Genomic DNA, 4823 nt, shown 5'->3' with positions numbered 1-4823 from the left:
CCAAGGGGAGGGTCCCCCTCCACTGGTGATCGAGCCCACAACCCAACCCCTGGACCGGAATCGAACCGGGAGCCCTTCAGTCTGCAGGCCTACGCTCTATCCATCGAGCCAAACCAGCTGGGGCTATTCTTTTTTTTTTTAGTTATTATTTTTTAAATTTATTTTTAAAAGCCCGCTAGAGGCTATTTTTCTATTGAATTGCTTTTTAGAGAGAGTGGAAGAGAGAGGGGAGGTCAGAGAAACACATTGATTGGTTGCCTCCGACACGAACCCTGACCAGGGCCTGGCCAGGGAGGAGCCTGCAGCCAAGGTCTGTGCCCTTAACTGAAATCGAACCTGGAACCCTTTGTTCTCCAGGTCCATGCTCTATCCACTGAGCCAAACTGGCTAGGGCCCTCTCCACTTTTATATATGCTTCAACATCTTCAAAATAAAAACGATCCAAAGAATTGCCGTATGTGAAAGTTCCCAGTCTGACATCATGTAAAGTTAGCTTGCTTCTTCGAGGTATAGTTTTCCTCCAAGTCATAAACCTGTGAAATACTAGATATTGCACAGATACATAGTACAAGGTAGAGGAGGGAGCCCTCTGACTCACCGATTTAAGATGTTCAGTTGCAAGCGTGCTATGGGCCTCTTGTCCAGCAGGGGGCTCCCTACTCTCTGCTTCTCTCTCTGGCTACTGGCCTCGGGCTTGTTAAAAGGAAGAGATTTTAGGAAGTGTAAGAGAGCCCTAGCCAATTTGGCTCAGTGGATAAAGCCAGTGGGTCGTGGGTTCAATTCCCATCAAGGGCACACGCCTGGGTTGTGAGCTTGATCCCCAAAAGGGGGTGTGCATGAGGCAGCCGATCAATGATTCTCTCATATTGATGTTTCTATCTCTCTCTCCCTCTCTCTTCCTCTCTGAAATAAATAAAAATATATTTAAAAAAAGAAGTGTAAGAGAGATATTGCTGAGAGATTAGCCTCTCAATAGAGACCTCTCAGAGATATTTAGGAGAAAAGAGACATAAATAGGTAGGTAGGTAGGTAGGTAGGTAGGTAAAAGAATTTGTCCAGCCCTGGCCAGTGGCTCAGTTGGTTGGAGCCTCATCCCATACACCAAAAGGTTGTGGATTTGATCCCCGGTCAGAGTGCATACCTAAGTTTTGAGATCAACCCCTGGGCGGGGCAGGTATGGGAGGCAGCCAACCAATGTACCCCGATCACATCGATATTTCTCTCTCTCCCTTCCTATCTCCTTAAAAATCAGTAAATATATCTTTGGGTGAGGATTAAAAAAAAAGAATTTGTCCACAACCTTGTAGTAGGAAGGTCTTCCTTCAGGTCACAATCTCTGGAGATTTGGGGACTTTAGCAAAGGCTATTATCTTGAAGGTAATAATAGCAAACTCTTCCTCGAGTACTGCTCCAAGCAGGTGATATGTATTAACTTATTTAATTCTCACAGTCATGCCATGAAATAGGCATTGCCATTATTACAGCGACCCAAGGAGGCTGGTCTTAGACAAGTGGCGATAGGAGCTGTTAGGGCCCAGGCGGAGCTTCCTAGCAGCCCCTGAGTGTGGGCATGAGCTGCCACAGAGCCCTCAAGGGGTGTCAGAGGGATGCAGAAAAGGAGGCCCACCAGGCATCACCCAGAATCTACAGGTGGAGACGTTTCAGGCAGGAAGGGGCAGCCCAGATGTAAACACCTCAAAGCCTGAGGCTAGGCCACTGGCTTCACTCATCAGTGACTCTTTGGAGTCAGTGGGCGGGTGGGGTGCTGGGGTGGGGAAGCCAGGCGGCAGAGGGCGGGGGAAGGGCCTGGGATGAGACCATAGCATGGAACTCCTGGGAAACTGTGGCCAGAGAAAGAAGCAAAGCCTGCGACTCAACGTGTGGCCCTGGCACCACCTACAACCTGGGTAGAAATTCAGATTCTTGGGCCCACCTTCGGCCACTGAATGGGAACCTGCATTTTAACTAGACCCCGAGGGGTTCTATGTGTATTAAGTACAAAAAATAGTGGAGCAGAGATGTGGGCTGGTCCCTAGAGATTAAAGAGGTGATATTCAACATGGGATGTCCCTGGTGAGTTTGAGGCTGAGGAGGAGGTGGGAAGGGAGAGGTGACGATACCGCAGTGGAGCTGACGAAGGGGTGTTGTGTGTGAATTAGGTAGTGGTGCGGTCGTGTAGAGCTTGGTGGTAGTTCCTGTCCCACGGCTGACAGCTCTCTGAGGGCTATCCGTCTGTGTGTCCCCAGAGGAGAGGAGTGTGTGGAGGTGTTGCGTGTCTGTGTGTGTGTGTGTGTGAGGGTGAGGTCTGGGGCCATGTTCGTGTGTGTCTCTTGTATGTGTCTGTGTGTTTTTACATGTTAAACGCGAACGGTCAGCTACCGGAAAGTTCATACGGTTAATCCTATGATGTGCATGTCCCAAGGTAAGATTACTGTGTAGGTAGGGGGCTGGGGGCATCAGGGCTCAGGAAGCTGTCATAGTTTGATGAATAGTCAGCCTCTTGGACGAAGGGAACTCAGGTCTAGATCCTAAACTACCTGTTCTGTCTTCAGTGGGTAGAAGACGGAGATTCCATCCGGCAGGTTGTAGTTTCACACTATTGCCACGAGGGGGCAGTGTCGGCCTGGCCACGCGGTACCAGGCCCGGGCGAGTCCTCAATGCAGGAGTGGTCGGGTCAGTCAGCAGTGCTGAGATCCACACCAGCCGGGCTCTTTATTTTTTGATCTTTACAATCTTACCAGGTAAAACATGGCATCATATTCTGTCCTTTTTGGTTACATGTGATGCTGACTATTTGTTCTTACGCTGTGTTTCCTCTTTTGGAGTTGTCTGTCCGTGTCCATTTATCTTTTGGGGATCCTAATGTTTTACTTAGAGATTTGTATAATCATTTTACATCTAAAAGATGTTAACCCTTCATCATTGCTGCCATATGAATTTTTTTGATTTTTTTATTTTTAGCCGGCTAACTCTTTCATTAAAAAAACAAAAACAACAAACATACTATTGGGCCTGGCTGGTGTGGCTCAGTGGTTGAGCGCCGACCTATAAACCGCGGTCACGGTTTGATTCCCTGTCAGGGCACATGCCCAGGTTGTGGGCTCCATCCCCACTGTGGGGTGTGCAGGAGGCAGCCGATCAATGATTCTCCCTCATCATTGATGTTTCTCTCTCCCTCTCCCTTCCTCTCTGAAATGAATAAAAATATATTTTAAAATACTTATTGGGAAATGCAAATCAAAACAACAGTGAAATGCCACCTCACACTCAGTAGGATGGCTACTATCAAAACCCCCAGAAAATAACAAGTGCTGGTAAGGATGAGGAGAAATTGGAACTTTGTGCTCTGTTGGTGGGGCGGTAAACTGGTAGGGCTATGAAAATAACATGGCAGCTCCTCAAAAAATGAAGATGGCAAATTTTATGTGATGTGTATTTTAACTACAATTTTTACCAAAAGCTATGTAATTGGAAAACATAACAGATATCCACCAAAAAAAGAGTCACTGAGTTCCACTCTGCGCTGGCCTGGAGAGCATAAAAATGCTAGGATGTCAAGGGGCCCATGGACCATGAAGGTGGAGATAGAAACCAACATTCACAGCACAATTTCATCTTTGCTTTGTTAGGGATTCGAGCAGCGGTGCAGGGAGCCCTCAGGGGCAGCAGACAACTCAGAGTCTTGAGGCGGGGGGGGGGGGGGGGGGCGCCGGCCTCAGCCCAGCCTGTGCCTGCTCACAGACAAGGAACCCTTTGTTCCTTGTGGATCTGCGCCTCGGACAAATTAGGAGGGGTGGGTCAGCTCCTGTTTCAGTTTTGTGCTTGTGACCAGCGCACGCGTTTAACGCTTATGCAGGAAGACTGTTGACGTTTCTCTTTGTGACCGATTGCCTTCAGTGTTTGCACATTCACAAGGGTGCCTGACCATTTTATTCCTTCTTGGTTTTCTATGAGTCCGTTTATTTTTACACTGAAGTCTTTAATCTGCCCAGAAATTATTTTGGTGATTGGTAGGGGGATGAGGGACCCTGGTGGAAGGGTGGAGAAGCATAAAGGGAGGGCTGGGCCCAACTGGCGTGGCTCAGTGGTGAGTGTCAACCTAGGAACCAGGAGGCCACGGTTTGATTCCCGGTCAGGGCATATACCTGGGTTGTGGGCTCGGTCCCGTGTGGGGCATGCAGGAGGCAGCTGATCAATGATTCTCTCTCCTCATTGATGCTTATATCATTCTCTCCCTTTCTATCTGAAATCAATAATAAAAAAAATCCCTCTTTAAAAGAAAGAAAGAAAGAAAGGAAGGAAGGAAGAAAGGAAGAAAGAAAGAAAGGAAGAAAGGAAGGGAGGATTGGGCAGCAGCCCTCTTTCTCGACTTGATGGCTCTGGGCTCCCGCGTTGCCCTCTGTCCTCCCTGTGGTTGTTGTGGTGACGGGTGAGCTGGGTATGTGGCTGAAACCTGGGTGATTGGAGGTGATGATCCAGTAAGACCATGTTGGCCTTGAAGAATGGGGGATACAGACCGTAGTAAGGACTTTCAACATGGAATTAAACAGGTGGGATGGAGGTATACGTGCCATCTTTCCCTGCTCACCCCCTGCTACCCAAGCTCTCTCTCTCTCTCTCCTCTTGCTTTCCCCTCCGTATGAAAAATTTTTATTTATTGTTTGTTCACTTGTTTTGGGCTGTGCCCTTGCTAGACAATAAGCTCCTGGCGTGCATTGCTAGAAAGCTCAGCGATTGATTTCTGACCCCAATCAGTCAGGTTCATGAGACAGCACATACATTTACACCAATGTACCCACTAGCTTCATCTGACTTTTCCTAC

At 48.1% G+C, this 4823-nt stretch overlaps 1 long non-coding RNA gene across 1 annotated transcript in view; it reads right to left on the bottom strand.

Moving 5' to 3' along the window:
- The window catches only part of LOC107185153, a 19693-nt gene that overhangs the window by 14572 nt on the left and 298 nt on the right, over positions 1–4823 (bottom strand). Inside the window, exon 2 of the long non-coding RNA XR_001516076.1 lies at positions 278–283. This is a non-coding gene — a long non-coding RNA (uncharacterized LOC107185153). The remainder of the gene's footprint in view (positions 1–277; positions 284–4823) is intronic.

This window comes from Myotis davidii, unplaced genomic scaffold (assembly GCF_000327345.1).
Source record: "Myotis davidii unplaced genomic scaffold, ASM32734v1 scaffold109, whole genome shotgun sequence".
NCBI classification, from domain to species: Eukaryota; Metazoa; Chordata; class Mammalia; order Chiroptera; family Vespertilionidae; genus Myotis; species Myotis davidii.
The sequence above is the reverse complement of the archived record's forward strand: the minus strand, read 5'-3'. Positions and strand labels throughout refer to the sequence as shown.